This window comes from Aedes aegypti, chromosome 2 (assembly GCF_002204515.2).
Source record: "Aedes aegypti strain LVP_AGWG chromosome 2, AaegL5.0 Primary Assembly, whole genome shotgun sequence".
NCBI classification, from domain to species: domain Eukaryota; kingdom Metazoa; phylum Arthropoda; class Insecta; order Diptera; family Culicidae; genus Aedes; species Aedes aegypti.
This window is the reverse complement of record NC_035108.1, coordinates 259564927-259585028: the sequence shown is the minus strand read 5'-3', so window position 1 is coordinate 259585028 and position 20102 is coordinate 259564927. Positions and strand designations below refer to the sequence as shown.

The 20102-nt window shown below is 35.7% G+C and overlaps 1 protein-coding gene across 2 annotated transcripts in view; it reads right to left on the bottom strand.

The window, feature by feature from the left end:
- LOC5565682 overlaps nt 1–4927 on the bottom strand; it is a 90456-nt gene extending 85529 nt beyond the window's left edge. The window contains exon 1 of one of the 2 annotated variants that reach the window (XM_021844879.1): nt 4844–4927. The gene's annotated coding sequence lies outside the window, so the exon portion shown is untranslated. Of the gene's footprint in view, nt 1–4335; nt 4491–4843 lie in introns of those variants that run through there. The other variant, XM_021844880.1, reaches the window with a different exon arrangement.
- Nucleotides 4928–20102: the final 15175 nt, after the last annotated feature.

Here is a 20102-nt window from a genome sequence, read left to right as displayed (position 1 = left end):
TATGCCAAACGACCATTATGCCAAACGACTTTATGCCAAACGGCTTTATGCCAAACGACCTTATGCCAAACGACTTTATGCCAAACGGTTGATATGATTGACTCAATATTAATATCTTTATCTTTATCGTTATCTTTATCTATATCTTTATCTTTATCTTTATCTTTATCTTTATCTTTATCTTTATCTTTATCTTTATCTTTATCTTTATCTTTATCTTTATCTTTATCTTTATCTTTATCTTTATCTTTATCTTTATCTTTATCTTTATCTTTATCTTTATCTTTATCTTTATCTTTATCTTTATCTTTATCTTTATCTTTATCTTTATCTTTATCTTTATCTTTATCTTTATCTTTATCTTTATCTTTATCTTATCTTTATCTTTATCTTTATCTTTATCTTTATCTTTATCTTTATCTTTATCTTTATCTTTATCTTTATCTTATCTTATCTTTATCTTTATCTTTATCTTTATCTTTATCTTTATCTTTATCTTTATCTTTATCTTTATCTTTATCTTTATCTTTATCTTTATCTTTATCTTATCTTTATCTTTATCTTTATCTTTATCTTTATCTTTATCTTTATCTTTATCTTTATCTTTATCTTTATCTTTATCTTTATCTTTATCTTTATCTTTATCTTTATCTTTATCTTTATCTTTATCTTTATCTTTATCTTTATCTTTATCTTTATCTTTATCTTTATCTTTATCTTTATCTTTATCTTTATCTTTATCTTTATCTTTATCTTTATCTTTATCTTTATCTTTATCTTTATCTTTATCTTTATCTTTATCTTATCTTTATCTTTATCTTTATCTTTATCTTATCTTTATCTTTATCTTTATCTTTATCTTTATCTTTATCTTTATCTTTATCTTTATCTTTATCTTTATCTTTATCTTTATCTTTATCTTTATCTTTATCTTTATCTTTATCTTTATCTTTATCTTTATCTTTATCTTTATCTTTATCTTATCTTTATCTTTATCTTTATCTTTATCTTTATCTTTATCTTTATCTTTATCTTTATCTTTATCTTTATCTTTATCTTTATCTTTATCTTTATCTTTATCTTTATCTTTATCTTTATCTTTATCTTTATCTTTATCTTATCTTTATCTTTATCTTTATCTTTATCTTTATCTTTATCTTTATCTTTATCTTTATCTTTATCTTTATCTTTATCTTTATCTTTATCTTTATCTTTATCTTTATCTTTATCTTTATCTTTATCTTTATCTTTATCTTTATCTTTATTCGAGCAGGGAAAAGCCCGTTTGAGTAGAGCTTTCTTAAAAGCTCTTTCGCAAATGGGCATAAAACCTCCTTTTCTTTTCACATCAACAGAACACAAATTCCCAATACATGTTTGAAACATTGACTCTGTGGAATAAAATTTTCGATATTACAATAATGTTGATAAAATTCTATTCCCATCACAATATTTCAACTTGTTTCATTGCATAAACATTCTTTTTCAATTCTGAGCAATTTAGAAAGAATCAGACACATTTATAAACAAGAAAACATGAACATTGCTTAGGGTGTTCATTTTACCCTCAATTCCCCTACCATTGTAGGAGCCCATGTGGTTAACATGACATCGAATACAAAAAGATTTAAAACAAAAAAATTTTATGAAAAAATCCCAACTTTTGATAAAAAATCTTATTTATGAATTGGCAACTCAGCCGGGCTAACAACAAAGTGCTCTGTTGCAATCCAACTAAAGTATGTGGTCGTTTTTGACAGGTAATTGGTCTCATTTTGGTACTTTTACCTGACACTTCTTGTCTTATGTACTACACTAAGGACACAGGTCGCAGAGGCGAATCCGAATAGGAATAAAAAACATATTTTGGAAAACTTCGCTAAAGACATGATCCTTCTATAGAGTTACGATAAAGACAATGTACAGCAGTACATGCCTGGATTCACGTGGACACTCTGCCGTTCTGAATTGACATGAAGATATTTGGATTAAGCTCTGCGACCTATTTTTACAACCAAATTTTCATGATCTTCCGACACTGATGTCCATAATTTGCAACCAATTTCCATAAATATTTTACACAGCACAACAACACTATTCAAGTTTTGTGACCCGCACTGGAACCGCAGTCGAACAATCAACCCCAGTAAAAAAAATTGAGAGTTTGTTGTGTCGTATGATATGGATTGTAATCATCGGATCGATGTCCTTTTTCAGGGTCCGGAATCGGCACCAAAACATCCCTGAAGTATTTGTAATTGATCCTATGATGCAATGAATTATTGAGTATGCATAGTTTTTTTATACTCCTAGAGTAAAACCTTTTAGATTGAAGGACATCTGAGGTCCCTGAATTGGCTCAAGAACAACCCGGAAGTACTTTTAAATGACCCTATGTTGCAAGAAATTTTTCAGTATGCATCTTATCATACTCCCGGCGAAAAATCTTGTAGATTGATTTGTCGCATGATATGGTTTGGCAATCAATGGTTGGATGTCTTTTTTTCGGGGTCCGGAATCGGCTCTAGGATATTCCGAAAGGGGTCGTCCATTAACTACGTAAGGGATTATGGGGATAGGAGGCGGGTGGTCGATTTCTTACATGCCATACAAATTATTTTTATTTTTTGAAAAATGCCTTACGTAATAAATAGACCACCCCAAATTACTTACAGATGACCCTGTATTACATGAAAGTACTCAATATGCATAGTATTATATTTCTGTTATAAAATCTTGAAGGCAGATGTGCCGCATAATATAATTTGTAGTTTGTACTGATTTTGGTCCCCAAATGATGCCCCAGTAACCGGTTCCAGGGAATCCGGACACAAAGAATGGTTCCAAATGAGTTGAAACAAAAATCGGAATATACCAATGGTTTATGATTCAGTTACAAACATTGTAGTTTTGTTTGATCTGTGCAAATTATTTATGGAAAAGCCTACGATCTTCCAAAAGACTCCACGGAACATCCGAGTGAATCCGGAATCGACTGGGATTCCAGTACAAGTCACGACATTTGAATGATCTTTCGGCTACAAATTATGGAAATTAGCGCCGAAAGATCATGGAAATTTGGTTGTAAAAATAGGCCAGGGATGCAAAGGCTAAAGAACAAAATGATTTAAGGCCAGAATTACGATATTTTTAAATATTTTCTATGTTTTGGTCACATTTAAGTTTCTTCAGAAAATCAACACCCCATCATTATACCATAGCGTTTTGTACCACCACACAATATGCATCTATTAAGACGCCCATCCATAACAAAGATTATTGTTCCATTCTTGTGAGTCAAACCCAGCCAACTCAAAGATCTCGTCATTGCCATAGTCTGTCACCAGATTGTGTTTTGTCATCGAAACCGGTACCGCCTCGTGATTTCGCCCGCTATATCCATAAAGCGCCTTTCCACACCGCACCGCTTCGCGCTCAATCAGGTGGGAGGTCATTTTGCCGCGCCGTCTATTGCGAACATTTTCTGTGCACTTATAAGAATTTTAAATTTTAATTATTTTGACATTGTAGTTTGATACCGCGAGGACGGCCACAGTCACGTTCAAACACTTTCGTCGCTACGTGTGGATTGGACTTTTCCTGTTCAAATTGTTGCCGCTGGAAGCAAAGTGCACGGCGAAATGCTGATCACGGTGTGTCTTCAACCGTTGTTAACAAAAAATTCGGCACATAGCAACCAAAATATATAACATTCGGGTATCTTCTACTTGAATTTATAAATATTTCAACGAGTGAATCGAAAATTATCGTGCTTTGATGGTTTAGGGCTATTATAAACGGATATTCACATAATTGAAAAAAATCTCTAGAATAGGTCTGTGGATCCCACATTATCAAAGATTCCCTGTTTTGTAATACTCTAGTTTAGTGTTTCATCGATAAGATGTTCTCAAATTAACTGAGAAAAATGCTTAAATATATGCAGTTTTGAATTCTGAATGCTAATTCTTTAGAAATTATTTGTAAATTGTCCACTGAAACACCAATGACATAAATGAGCTCTAAATTGAACGTCATGTAAAATGGTTAATGTTCTATAAAACTCCTGATTTTCCTGATGACCATAGAAACTCTCCTGACCTCTCAACGCAAACCTAATGGTTATTTGGTTGTTTTGGCAATTGATAAGGATGCATGTTAGGGAATATGTTAAATATGTGAATGATCGTTTAAAACCTTCAAACCTTGATTACCTTCGGTTCCCTTGTTGACATTTTTAAATTCACGAATAAGATGTATCTTTCGAGGGATAGGTGCCGAATTGTTGGAAATTTTTTCGTTAACAACGATTGCAGACACACCGTGTGATCATACCCAAAACCGACGGAAAAATCTACGCAAAATATAGAATATTTATTTTTAGCGGGCACTGAGATCTGTTTGGCTTTATAATTTTCACTGCTTGTGAGTCGCGTTCACTCTCGCTCTCGTTGCGCGGTTTTCCACTGTTCGGAGATCGGCTTTCCACTACAAGCCATCAGTAAAATTTTTCACCATCTCACGTCACTTCTATTTTTCGCCAACAAAACCGATATATGCATTTGCAATTTGTGAGCCCTCTTCATTCGATTCGATTCGAATATCTTCCTTGTGTGCCAATTCACTCAATTAACTGCTCATGCTGGAGGTGTCACTTTAGCGCGCATCACGCCTGACACAATTCGTCATCGGTCAATTTGCTGTGATTGGGACACGATTTCTGACGCGTCAAAACACCCGCGCGCTGACCGATCACTACTGCACTGGGCTCTCTCGTACCAACAACTCGAGGGTAAAGAAAGCGAGGCGGATAATTTGGGAAGCCTCGTGACACACAACCAACCTAACACACGTTGAAACCTCCAAACCCCTTGTTCAATCCGACGGCGGATAGGTCAAACTCGATCGTTTCGCGTTCTCAAGTCGACTGGCGAAGGCAGCGGAACGGTATTAAGTTGGCTCAATCGAGAACTGTAAATCGTATAAGGCAGGGGTGTGCAAGTGGTTTGCGTGGTGGAGCGAATGACTTTTTTGTAAAATGAGTTATTTTTGGAATATTTATTTCAAAACATTACAATCATGATAATGTTTGCGTTTTTCGATATTTTTTTACCATTTTTTTACAAGTTCTCAAAACACTCTTCTGCTTCTAGAATCTGTGTCGATATTTATTATCAGGATCCGAAATTCCATGGGGTTCTGACGTGTGGCCATATCCCACGTAAAGATCTCAGGCCTCGGTTTTCTTTTCATGTTCGGTTATATACTTTTTAAATCAATTCTCTGATGAGAGTCTGTTTTGAAAAAATGAATCAAATGAGTAATTATGTTTCTGGTACCACTTAGGCCGTAAATATATCTTATAAACCTAAAAATATATCGCGCTGCAATTTTTAGATTTATTGGATACAACTCAACCGATTTTTCCTGAGAAGCTCCATTGTACAATTTATCAAATACAAAATGGCGATCAAATGTTAATAGGAAGTATCGATCGCCAATGAACATTGGAATATCTTCAAAGCCAGATTATAAATATCAATATCGACACAGATTTTGAAAATAGAAGAGATTTGTTGAAAAATTGTGAAAAATGATGCAAAAATATCAAGCAACAAACAAGTTAGCGTAATTTGAATACTTCTTAGTGATGAAAACATGCAGTTTCCAGTAGAGTGATTATTTTAACATCCTGTAACGAAAAAAATGCGTTGTCTGTGTTTTAAGTTCATATTGACCTCAAATTCAAATCGCGATAATTTCGCTAATTTTGAACGTATTTTCGATTTTTGGCGTTTTTGGAAAGCAATCTTAATTGAAATTTTACTTAAAAAAAAAAAATGCTGTGTGCGTTTGAAACGCAAATATCAAATGTGGGAACACCAAACGCGGTAAGATTTTTAACATGGAAGGCGAATTCAAACATAATTTTGCTAGGTTGGCGGTCATATGGATCATGATTGCCAAGTATCCTTTGGTTACTTTGTGTTACCGCATTTGAAGCCCAGTTGGACTGGATTTGCACGTCAAATGCAAACAGCAATATAAAATAATTTGCAACAAGCAAAAGACCACAATGGTAAGTTGGGAATTTCATCGCATGATCGCGCTAGTTTAGAAAATATTACAATATAGAGCTCACATATTTGTTATGACGTTCTATATCTCTAGATACTGATAATTTGGAAAAATGATTTGAATTTCGCGAAGTAATAGTTATTTGAATTTGAGGTCAATTTGATACCAAGGCACAGAAAAACATTATTTTCATGAAAATTGCTCTAAAAGCTATATTTTCAAATAATCCAAAAAATCCTTGCACAAATTAAAAAAAATGCGGAAACGCAATAACGTGTGAAAAAAAACACAAATCGGTTCACTTACAAAAATTTACAGCCTTACAAAGTGATCTGGGGTCATGTTGACTTGAAACACAAACAAAGGGTTAAACGTCTTAGACTGTGAAAACATTCCATAGTTGTGTATAACTAGTTACTCGGCTGAAACATTTTCCGATATTAGATCTGGATAATCCACTCAAACTCAAAATTGAGCTAGAGATCTGCTAATTGTTTCAAACGACTTAAAGCTTAAAGATAGTATCCATCGTTGCCTTAAGGTGAAGATGAATCGAAGCCAAACGTCAAATTTTCAAGAGCACAAATCTGGAGAACCGAACACCCTTTTGAGCTGAAAACTTAATCGATTGGTCACCACCAGCGAGTGACCAATCGATTAGGTTTTCAGCTCAAACGAATGTTTGGTTCTCCAGATCCGTGCTCTTGAAAATTTGAGTTTGGCTTGGATTTATCTTCACCTTAATATTATCTCGAAAGGCCACTTCTTGGTCCTCTGAAATGCCGTTGAATAATCTACAAGATCTGTCCAATGGGTTATTATAGCCATAAGTGGTTTTTGCATGCGTATATCGTGTGGCAGGTACGAAAATAGTCTATGCCCTGGGAAGTCGAGAAAATTTCCAACCCGAAAAGATCCTCGACCGGTGGGATTCGAACCCACGACCTTCAGCTTGGTCTTGCTGAATGGCTGTGCGTTTACTGCTACGGCTATTTGGGACAGTCCATAAGCACGCTGTTCCAATCAATACGATGATTTATGATGTCAAATATGAATAATCTCTGCAGCGAAGTATGGCGTTTTGACAGCGTTTCCAGTCCGATAAGCGCACATCTATGTTCGTATGCTTGTAAGCTATCTGGATTGGTCCAAGGCAGCCGCCGTAAAGCAAATCGTACCAAACGTTTTTCTATGCGTTCAATACGCAATTCGTGGACAGCATGATGTGGAGCACATATTTGAACTCCATATTCGAGAGTTATAATGTTATGCGAGCAGTATAATGTTTTCAGAGCGTAAACGTCGTCAAAGTCTGCGGCATTGCGGTACATGAACCCGAGCATGGAACTTGCCTTAGCGATTGTTTTTGAGGTGTGTTCAGTAAATCTCAATTTGCTGTTTAGAATGACTCCCAGATTCTTAATGGAGTAAACTCGATCAAGCGGAGCATGATTCATCGTGTTATCAAATCTTATCGGTGACTGTCCACGAGTATAAGTGATTATCTTGCATTTGGAGGCAGTCACCTGCATTCCGTTGATCTGACACCACGATAATAGCTTTTCGATGTCAGATTGAAGAACAACAATCTACAGTTGATTTTACCACACGGTAAATTTTCACGGTTGAACAGCTGGGTACAACATGTCGTGCAGCAGTCTTTCGAAAACCTTGGACAAGCAATTCAGGATCGAGATTGGTCGATAGTTGTCTACTCTATGCAGATTTCCGGACATCTGAGAAAACGCCTTTTTGGAGCGAACGGTTGAAAATGCAAATGATAGAAGTGGCCAAAGATGCTGCACAATTTTGGAATCCTGTCAATGTCGTCACCGTCATCTGATTTTTAATGCCCACCTAGTGGTCCTAGTTTTCCGCTTGGAAGAAATCGTAGTTCTGTTGGTTAATCGTCAGCCCTTGGCCATTTTTAACCGATGTGCCGGATCTTCCAGAGAACCAAAAAATGGTCATTTGAGATCATACCGAGGCAAGAATGACATACTAATTTGAAGTTTATCACTGCAAGTCGTTTGAAAAAAATCCCAGCTCTCTAGGTCAACTCTCAGGTTATTTCCACTTGTACGGATGTTCCGGTTTTTCCGGAGGACCAAGGAGTGGCCATTCGAGATCAGACCGAGACAACAATAGCATACTATCTTTTATCTTATTTCTGCAAGTCGTTTGAAAAAAAAATCCCAAATCTGTAGCTTCCATTTTCCAGAAAACCCTTTTGACGGATGTTCCGGATAGTCCAATGGCCAAGAAGTGGCCATTCGCGATAATATCGAGGCAACGATTCTTGAAGCTCATCATTGCAAATCGTTTGAAAACGATCCCAGCCCTCTACCTTAATTTTCAAGATATGTCTACTTTTACTTCCGGATCTTCCGGAGAACTATAAGATGACCTTGGCGGCAATTCGTTGTTCGAAACCTCGGCGATGAACTAAAATGATCAAAGCTTTTGATTGTGAGTACAAGCCGAAATCCAAAAATAAATTAAAACCAAAAAATCTATTCATTTAATTTCCCTTCAATGTTAACATATTTTTTTACAAGGGAAATCGGTTTAAATTGTTATTATGATATCTGGAAAATTGTTTGCTCCAAAAATAACTTGATTTTTAAAAGAGGCTTCTTATTGATGGTGTCTTTGAAGAACAAGCCGTTTTTGAAAATAAAAAACATAGATTGTCGAATTTTTTAGCCAGTTTCTAATTATTATTGATTTTAATAAACTTCAAAAATCGATCGTTCTAAACGTTGTTCTTTATTCGTGTGAAATTTAATTATATTTGTGTTTTTTTTTTTATTTTCACAAAATTGTACAACAATAGTCGAACGATCTACAGAAAACCGATTCTGATTTCTTTGATGAATTAAAAAGTTATAACATGCATAAGGTTTCCACTTTATAAATTTACATTCAATTTTATATCTAAGTGTTCTGTGCTAGAGAGCACTATCATTCTAAATTGGTTCTAGTAAATGAAGCTATTAGGCTGTTAACTCTTTGTTCATCAGTTTCGATTTTTTAAAGGTGAATCAAAGTATGATTTTTTCAGATATTTCAAGGATTTCCTTCAGTAATTATCCTGGAATTCTACCAGATATTTTATCCTGAAAGGAAAACCTTCCGGTTGTTGTTCCAGATTATGTTTAAAGAATTTCATTCATGATCGCTTTGTCAATCAAAGACCATTGATTATGGTTTTATTAAATGCCGTGCATACTGCACATATTACGCAAAGCTTAAGAAGGAGAGAATACACGGAGACGGGATTCAACCTCAACTCAATTTTGGGTTGTTCTGACTCAATTCCGTAGGTGTGCCCAATTATTGAATTTTGGCTAAATTTCTAAGGTACCCACAAGGTAGTTTGCCTTTAATTACATTAGAAAAATATACTCAATTTTGGGTTGATTCAACGCAAAATTTAGTTTATTTTAACCCAAGCATAAGAAAAGATGTACATATATACCCAAATTTGGTTTGTTGAGCCAAAGTGGAGGTATTTGTAGATGCAGCTCTCTTAATTTTTGACAACATTCGTGCAAAAGAAAGTGAACACCGAGAGATTTAGGGTTGACAGTATAATCGATTGACTTAGTGTTGGGTAAAATAAACTCAAAATTCAGGTTAACATTTTTCTCCATGTAGGCTAAAGCGTTACGGCTAGACTTTGAAATTTGTTATACTAATAAACGTAAACGGTGGGAAGTGGGGTGGTCTTTTGGGATTTTTTTTTAAATTTTTGTTACGTAATAAATAGACGCTGCTTATAAACATACTGTCCAAGCTAATTTTTTTTTTCAATCTGAAGACTTTACAAACCAAATTACTGAAATTCCTTCACGATTTAGCAAAACGTTGGTGTATTTGCTGAAAACTCCAACCAACTCAACTGAAATTTCAGCAAAAATAGCTAAAAATTCGGCTCGGCATAATTTACTAAAAGAACTTCTCTTTGAAGGATTCTTCTAGAAATTGTTCTAGGAAGTGAATGACTTACTCGAAGGATCTCCAACAATTTCTGCTAAAAGTTTCTCTGAAATATCTCCCAAGAATTGTGTTCCATCTAGTGACTTAAATCCGAATTATTTTCGTTTTCATTGGATGAGCTTTCACTGAATGGTCAGCGGTAAATACAAAATTATCAGTTAAATGTGAATTTAATAAACTTGCTTATCGAATGTTTATCAGTTGAGTTTGTAACGAAGAACACTTTGACTACAATTTTGTTGATTTCTTGTTGCGTCAATGAGTAATCTAAGAACCCCTGTTATAAAGAAAATGTTTAGGTTCAATTTACGAGAGGGAGAGAGACAAAGTAAAGTGAGGCGTTGAGAATTGAGAGTGAGTAACGTATTGGCTAGCGGCAATATAGCAGTACAAACTTAAACGGGCACGCGAATCGAAGGTGGTAGTGGGTGATCGAGATTTAATGAGTATTACAAACTGAATGGCATCATGCTTAGGACGACTCAAAGCAGCAAGGTGTACCTTTAAGAGAAAGAAATCGCTCTGTTTTGTACGTTATCAATCAATACTCAGATGTGTACTTACCAGGTGTAGTGGATGGATGCGCCGTCATGTCCAAGGAGTGTATGAATACTGTATGAGTGAGAGGGTGTATTGATATCGACTTCTATTTAAAATATCTGAATTTGTAGGGCAGTTAACAGTGTCGGATCCTCGTTTTGACCCAATAATGCCGGTTGGAGTCATAGCTACCTCTTGCACCATCAAGTTTATGTCTTTTACACTTGCTTACAAATCAGTCAAGGCGGGATCCATAAAAAGGATGTGGTATTTAGGAACGTCGATTCTTCAAATTGTAATAAATAAGTAATGATTGAAATTTCCCATACGATTGATTGTACTTTTCCCCGACTGTCAGTTCTCCGAATTTCACCTATTGAGGTGGAATATCTCGGAATTCAAAGATGGCGAATTGTGCTCCGACTATAGATTACCAAGACACTTAACTGATTCTTGATTATCTTTTTGAGCTTTCAGCAAGTGACAAAGCTAAAATAAGAAGTGCACTGTTGAATGTTGCTTGCATTTTAAGAGTATTCTAATATTTTGATAATATATTAAAATTGGACTCTATACTGTTTTAATCAAGAAAAAAAAACTATCATAACTCCAAAGGTTTTCAAATGCTGAGATATCTAATTTACTCATTCTTCCTTTTTCAATGGGAAGTTTTTCGACTTGTTTTTTTTTTTTATTTACTTTATTTTTTTACGCCAATTTACTCGATCCATGGATGTATCCCTCCAACTTCGAGTTTAGCCCACCCTCTCCAGATCTTGTTACACCTAATCAAGCCACCTCGCTCGCTACGCTCCACGCCTTCTTGTTCCAGTCGCATACGACGCGAACACCAATATTGCAGGGTTGTTGCCTGGTAGTCTTGCATCATGCCCTGCCCAACGCACCCTTCCGACTTTCGCCACCTTCTGGGTTCGCCGTAGAACCTGGCAAACTCGTGATTCAATCTTCGCCGCCACACTTCGTTCTCCTGCACACCGCCAAATATGGTCATGAGCACCCGTCGTTCTAATACTCTGATTTATATTTATCCTGATATTATTTGACATCAAATATAACAAAACTGCAATAATTTTCATTCTTTCTTTGCCTGTAATTTTAAGCAAATAGCGTCAGGCGGGGCAAGATGAGCACCCTGAGGCTAAGTACGGTTAAAGCCTACTAAAATCATTGGTCAAAAATACTCCGGGGCAAGATGGGCACCTGTATAAAAAGAAGAAATTTAGTAAGGAATACGTATCTAGAGCTCATGCTAGATAAAAAATTACTTTCATAAATCACATTGAGAGCATTCAAGCCTAATGTAACCAATATCTAAAATATCCACTTACTAACAGAAAATCAAAACTTTGTCTTAAGAACAAGCTTTTGATCTTCAAACAACTTGTCAGGCCAGCCATGTTGTATAGTACTAATGAGTTATATAGAATTTCCAATACTGAAACATTGAAACAAATGACGAAAAAAAATTAATTATTTTAGACAAAAATCGTTGTAGTTTTCTATTGCTACGATAAATGCCTCGTTTATCTAGGTTAAGTTAGGTTAAGTTAATTAAAACCGTTTTTTTCTTTTAAGCAGGTGAAATCAACTCACCTGTAATAATTCTGAACTGCGAGGGCAAATAAATTCTAATATGTTATTAATAAAATGTGAATAAATACTTAATTTAGTTTAACCAAATTAGAATGATAGTGTTTTCTATCATAAAACACCTAGATATAAGAAACGAATGTAATGTCTCGAATGATACTAATAAATAAATAAGGAAATAAAATATGAAAGAAAACTATTATTTTTCAATTCAATCCGAAGATTTTATCTTGAATTTCGATAGCTTATTCAATTTTTAAGCTTTTATTAAAAAAATAATTTCCGGAATTTTACTTGAAAAATTATTGCATTTCTGTTTGTTAATATAATTTAAAGAAAAAAAAAATTGTGCAAAAGTATTATGTTGTGATGTTTTTTTTATTTGAAATTTTTGGCCGTCATATAAATTTAATGTTATTCATCAAAATCCCAAATAATTCATTGAAAATCTTCGATCAGAACGTCACAAACAAGGGGTGCTCATCTTTCCCCGCCTTCCCCTAATAGTCATATCATTATAACTACAAAGAGCAGTTGTTTATATAAAGAAGGTAATTAAAATTTAATATAATGAAATCAGTATAATTCAAAAAAAATAAACCTATGCTTGAAAGAGCGAAAAATTTCTGATGAAAAATCGAAAATCATTGAAAACACTTTAAATCTTAGCACACCTTTGGTAGCCCAGAGTTGAACCAACTATCATCTTAGAGTCATAACGCGATGTGTGGAGATCACAATTAACAAGTCGATGTAATCATTCTCTTGGAGCATTTGTATAGCAATAATAATGCAGTCCCAATACACAATAAAAATTAATAAACAAATTAGCTGATCAATTATTGGGTCGCACTTATAAAGCGTGGGATTTATTAGCATTGTAGTAATTTGATTTTTTTTGTTCATGATTCGCCCAAATGACATTCGGCAAACGACTCGTTTGGATGAATCGCAAATTGCGTTTGACCGAATGGCGTACGGCCAAACGGAATTCTTCCAAATCGCCGGACATCCTTTGACAAAAGCTTCTGGAAATCCTAATGAAACAGTTTAGGGGTGTTGCTCAAGATTTCTAAATTTTGAACATTAGGGGTCATCCTTGAATCTTCAAAATAAGTTGGTGTGATATCAAAATTATTATTTACATGGGTTTTACATTTCGGTAAAAGAACCAAATTAATTATTTTGGATTGAAGTTCTCGTTTATAAATGGCATATAGGATAAGCTGTTTAATTATCAGTTATTATCATCATATACAAAACTAAGTCATTATTGAAACATATTTGATACCTGTATCAAAACTCAAAAGGGATCTAAAAGGTCCTTCATTTATCAATATAATCGTCTGGATATTGTGTAGATGCTATGATCTTTCATATGCGTTTGCCTACTTGCGTTTTCAGCATACTGGTCAGCTGCATTTGCTTCAAACTTACTTATGGAAATTCACTTGAAATAAATTTAATGTTTTTATCATTGGAGATTTTCAGGCAAAACACCATCTATTTTATAATAATATTAATTTAGGGCTCAGAAGTCCAATTAGAAATTGATGTGTTCGTGACAACGCATGCATTCTCAACCGATTTTTGATATATAAGAGACATATAAGAGAAAGATTTATAAAAAAAACTTCAAAAGTTTGAAATCCTCGGTATCTCCTCTACATCTTTATCAAAAAAATTGCAGAAAGTAGCTCATAGTTTTTGCTAAATATGTTCAATGAATTATATCAAGTAGGGACATTATTGAAACAATTTTATTTCTAAACAATTTTAATAATTTTAGAACACAACTAAATACCTTCCGAGTTTAAATAAAACCTTTCGTTGTTATTTAACGAACTCTTAGTTGAAGTCTGATTTATACTAATTTTTTGGGTAAATGCTTACTAAAAAGGTTGGGGTCATTTTTATCCGATGTGACCCAGTGACCCACCGGGATAACTCTGGACGTACATTTTCAAAAAACCCAATAGTTCTCCAAAGCCTAGACCTCTATACGATTTCGTTAAAGCTTGAATGGCCAAATCAGAGGTTTTTTTTTCCCTTTACTGGGTGGATACGGATTTATAGCGGATTTATACGTATATGTTTGTTATTTTATATCAAAATCAAAATCTAATCTGTTACATATTTCGAGAATATATCAAATAAATAACAAAATTGCAGTGAGGTATTTTTGTATCTAATTTACAACACATCATAAGACGGAGTTGGTGGTCTAGTGGTGGTTATGGGTTCAATCCCAGGCCCATCCTTTTCGTCATACTTTGTAATTGTATCTTCCACTTACTTCTATCGTCCATTTTTAATCTATCACACTCAAACTACATTCGTTCATAGCAAACTCTAGAACTAGAGACGGACAAAAGACTGTTTCCCTACGCTTCCATTCTTCCATCATTATAGCACGCCTTTCCTTACGCCTGATACATAGTCAAGTCTGCTAACCAAAAAGCAAACCTCTCTTCCATTCCCTTCCCACAAACCATTCTCCCGCATGAACTGGCGTGGATGCAGTCGGACTCCACGGTCTACAGTGGGCCAGTATAAGTTCAACATAAATTCCTCCCCCTTCCCCACATTGGTCTGCATTCTGACGTGGCAGACGCCATTGTTGCCTAAAAATAGAAGATCACAGCACTTATACACTGAGGGTGTCTGTTAGTCCCAAGCAGTCATCTGGTTGGTTCATTGTGTAAGTGCAGCTGATCTGGCTATACTGGAATAGAAACCGCGGGCGCCCAATCAAGTCCAAGCTCAAGTTCAATTTACAGTACATTATATTAACCCTTCCATTACCAACCCCCCTAAACGAGTGTTGGAAAAACACGTTTTGGGCTGTAACTTTTTTGTTTTTTGGTATTTTTAAACCAAATTTTGACACAAGAAGCGCATATCCTTCTAGTTTGAGGGCTTGGACAAAATTTTAGGATTGGTCACCTGGTTCCGGAGTTATTCCGGAATCAAAATGGGTGTTTCGAATTGGCCACTTTCGAAAAAGTGAATTTGCAATATGAAATCAGCTGATTTTTTACAATGATTAGCTCTATAACGATGAGGACGGATGTCTACAAGGCAATCATGGTCACTGCATGCCGCGGATCACAATTTCCGGATGTTCCGGGGAACCGGTTCCGGGGCCATTTTTGGAAGCGAGTCAATACTATCATGCGACACATCAAACTTCATGATTTTTCAAATAATTGCATTCTCTGACTGAGCTGCATAGTTCAGAATCCATTTGGTCACTTTGGAACCGGTATCCGGGTTTCCGAGGAACCGGTTTCGGGGTCAATTATTAAAAATCAGTGAACACTGTCATGCGACACATAAACTTCATAATTTTTCAAGTGATTGCATTCTATGACTGAGCTGCATAGTTCAGAACCCATTTGGCCACTTTGGAACCGGTATCCGGGTTTCCAAGGAACCGGTTCTGGGGTCAATTATTAAAAATTAGTGAACACTGTCATGCGACACCTCAAACTTCATGATTTTTCAAATAATTACATTCTATGACTGAGTTGCACAGCTCAGAACCCATTTGGCCACTTTGGAACCGGTCTCCGGGTTTCCAAGGAACCGGTTCCGGGGTCAATTATTAAAACTCAGTGAACATTGTCATGCGACACATCAAATTTCATGATTTTTCAAGTGATTACATTCCATGACTGAGCTGCATATTTCAGAACCCATTTGGCCACTTTGGAACCGGTATCCGGGTTTCAAAGGAACCGGTTCCGGGGTCAATTATTAAAAATCAGCAAACATTGTCATGCGACACATCAAACTTCATGATTTTTCAAGTGATTGCATTCTATGACTGAGCTGCATAGTTCAGAACCCATTTGGCCACTTTGGAACCGGTATCCGGGTTTCCAAGGAACCGATTCCGGGGTCAATTATTAAAAATCAGCAAACATTATCATGCGACACATCAAACTTCATGATTTTTCAAATGATTGCATTCTATGACTGAGCTTAACAGTTCAGAACCCATTTGACCACTTTGGAACCGGTATCCGGGTTTCCGAGGAACCGGTTCCGGGGTCAATTATTAAAACTCAGTAAACATTGTTCATACCGTGGCTGGATTGAATAGTGTAGAACTCTCATGGTCACTTTGGAACCGTTATCTGGGTTTCTGAGGAATCGTTTGCGGGATCAAAAGATGAGTTTATACTGTCATACGATACACCAAACAATACAATTTTTAGGATAGTATATTTCATGAATATGTTGCAATGTTTGGGACCTATGTGGCCACTTTGGAACCGATATCCGGGTTTCCGATGAACCGTCTCGAAGGTGAGTAAATATTGTCTGGCGACTTTATGGATGTCTTAAATATTTTTTTAATCTTCTATAACTCACTCTTGAGAATTTAAAACGCAGGTTCCATAGGAAAGTTTCTGGTTCAAGTATCATATAGCTGTTTTTTTTTAAACACTAACACGGTAATGCTTCCAGTGCACGATTTGCCCTTTGAAGGAAGCACCACACTAGACAACAGACTAGTATGCAACGCCCAGTAGCACAGTTGAAATACATTTCTGACGAAAAGTTTTCCGGACTAAAGCAGGAATCAAAGGGGTCATCGAAGGGGTGTGGACCCCTTGACTCGATGTGGCTAAATGCTTGGTAACACTAACCGCTCGGCCACGAAGCCTACAAATTGTTTCGCTTTAGTATTACGAAAAATACTGCATACTGTAGCAATACCGCAAAATTTAAAACTCGTAAAATATGCTAATCAACAGTTTTTAGTCGAAAACATGTAACACCTTCAATTGAATTAATTTTAGGCAATTAATTAGGAGAGTTCAGCTGATCATGAATTTGTTCGGATTTACTAAAGCCGACTCCCCACATCTCGATATCTCTCCCTATGTAGATGATTTCTTCGGTCCCTTCATTTTGCAAACATTTTCACTCTGCATATCTCGATATCCTCCTTATCTCGATATCTACCTATCGTGATGTGAATTTCATTCCAGATTTTCTGTCCATATGCCGATATGCCCATTAGCCTGGGACACGGTTATATGAAAAATTTATAATAAATCTTCGAGCTGTTTAGTAGAATACCTATAAGTAGATGAAAAAACCGAATTTCGTACTATACCATTTAATTCCACTAGAGTTTGTATCCTTTGACAGATACGCGTATTTCGACCTCAACTGTAAGGCCGTCTTCAGTGTCGTGTACTAGACTCGACTTCTCGTGGGGACAAAATTTGGATTCTCGCTCCAGTCTACTTTTTGAATTGCATTTAGGTCCCATAACAACTGTGCAAAATTTCAGCTCGTTCGGAGAAACTATATTTTAGCGCCAGCCGTTCAAAATTTTGTATGGCATTTACTATGGGAAAACTTACTTTTACAAAGAAAAATCGCCAGAGGTCGCCCATTGACCTCTATAAACATTCTGAATACAGACCTCGATAGGTATTTCTACGATGAACAACATTGCCGAGGACAGCAAAGCAATCCGATGCTTGATAAAAAAAGTTCAATATTCTTCATCGTAAAAATACCTATCGAGGTCTGTGTTCAGAATGTTTATAGAGGTCAATGGGCGACCTTTGGCGATTTTTCTTTGTAAAAGTAAGTTTTCCCATAGTAAATGCCATACAAACTTTGAACAGCTAGCACTAAAATATAGTTTCTCCGAACGAGCTGAAATTTTGCACAGTTGTTATGGGACCTAAATACAATTCAAAAAGTATACTGGAGCGAGAATCTAAATTTTGTCCCACACTAATGCCTATTATCAAAGGTTACTAGACTAGGTTTCAGTGATCCAAAACAAATTTCAAATACGAAATGACGTCTGTTTGTTTATTATTTTCCTGGTAACAGAGTGATTTTCAATCTAGTGTTCATTTACACAAATGTTCTTTGTTTCGATCTCTCTCTATATCGATGGTCCCTTCGATATCGAGATGTGGAGAGTAGACTATATCACAGTTTTACAAAGATGTCTTTCAAAAATTCCTCTAGAAATACTTATAGAGAAATCTTCTCTTGTGAAGCAATTTGTTGAGAAATTCTTCAGAGCTCTATAAGTGATAATTCAGAATTCTATAGAAATGTTTTTAGAAATTTCCATGATTTATTTAAGGTATTCCCTTAGAATTTCTGCAAAAAATCTGTAGACAAATTTCATGAGATTGCAAGATGTCATACTGTAATGTCCAGATTTTGTCAACCCCAAATGCATCATGGGGCTGATAAAATCGGGACATTATAGTATGACATCTTGCAATCTCATGAAATTTGTCTACAAATACCTTAAATAAATCATGGAAATTTCTAAAAACATTTCTATAGAATTCTGAATTATCACTTATAGAGCTCTAAAGAATTTCTCAAGAAATTGCTTCACAAGAGAAGATTTCTCTATAAGTATTTTTAGAGGCATTTTTGAAAGACATCCTTGTAAAACTGTGTTACAGTCTACTCTCCACATCTCGATATCGAAGGGACCATCGATATAGAGAGAGATCGAAACAAAGAACATATATGTAAATGAATACTAGATTTAAAATCACTCCGTTACCAGGAAAATAATAAACAAACAGACGTCATTTCGTATTTGAAATTTGTTTTGGATCACTGAAACCTAGTCTAGTAACCTTTGATAATGGGCATTAGTGTGGGACAAAATTTGGATTCTCGCTCCAGTCTACTTTTTGAATTGCATTTAGGTCCCATAACAACTGTGCAAAATTTCAGCTCGATCGGAGAAACTATATTTTAGCGCTAGCCGTTCAAAGTTTGTATGGGATTTACTTTGGGAAAACTTACTTTTGCAAAGAAAAATCGCCAGAGGTCGCCCATTGACCTCCATAATCATTCTGAACACAGACCTCGATAGGTATTTTTACGATGAAGAATATTGCCGAAGACGGCGAAACAATCCGACACTTGTGAAAAAAGTTATTCAATGGAAACCTATTGGCAAGGCGACGTTGATTAACACGTACAGTAATAACAAAATCGGGCAAAATTTCCGAAAAGACTATGTTTCATAACTTTTTTAACAAGCATCGGATTGCTTTGCTGTCTTCGGCAATGTTGTTCATCGTAGAAATACCTATCCTATAAATATACAGTATAAACTCATCTTTTAATCTAGCAAACGATTCCCCAGAAACTCAGATAACGGTTCCAAAGTGACCATAAGAGTTCTACACTATTCAATACAGCCACGGTATGAACAATGTTTACTGATTTTTAATAATTGACCCCGGAACCGGTTCCTCGGACACCCGGATACCGGTTACAAAGTGACCAAATGGGTTCTGAACTGTTCAGCTCAGTCATAGAATGCAATCATTTGAAAATTCATGAAGTTTGATGTGTCGCATGACAATGTTTACTGAGTTTTAATAATTGACTCCGGAACCGGTTCCTCGGAAACCCGGATACCGGTTCCAAAGTGGTCAAATGGGTTCTGAACTGCTCAGCTCAGTCATAGAATGCAATCATTTGAAAAATCATGAAGTTTGATGTGTCGCATGATAATGTTTGCTGATTTTTAATAATTGACCCCGGAACCGGTTCCTTGGAAACCCGGATACCGGTTCCAAAGTGGCCAAATGGGTTCTGAACTATGCAGCTCAGTCATAGAATGTAATCACTTGAAAAATCATGAAGTTTGATGTGTCGCATGACAATGTTTACTGAGTTTTAATAATTGACCCCGGAACCGGTTCCTCGGAAACCCGGATACCGGTTCCAAAGTGGCCAAATGGGTTCTGAACTATGGAGCTCAGTCATAGAATGTAATCATTTGAAAAATCATGAAGTTTGATGAGTCGCATGACAATGTTTGCTGATTTTTAATAATTGACCCCGGA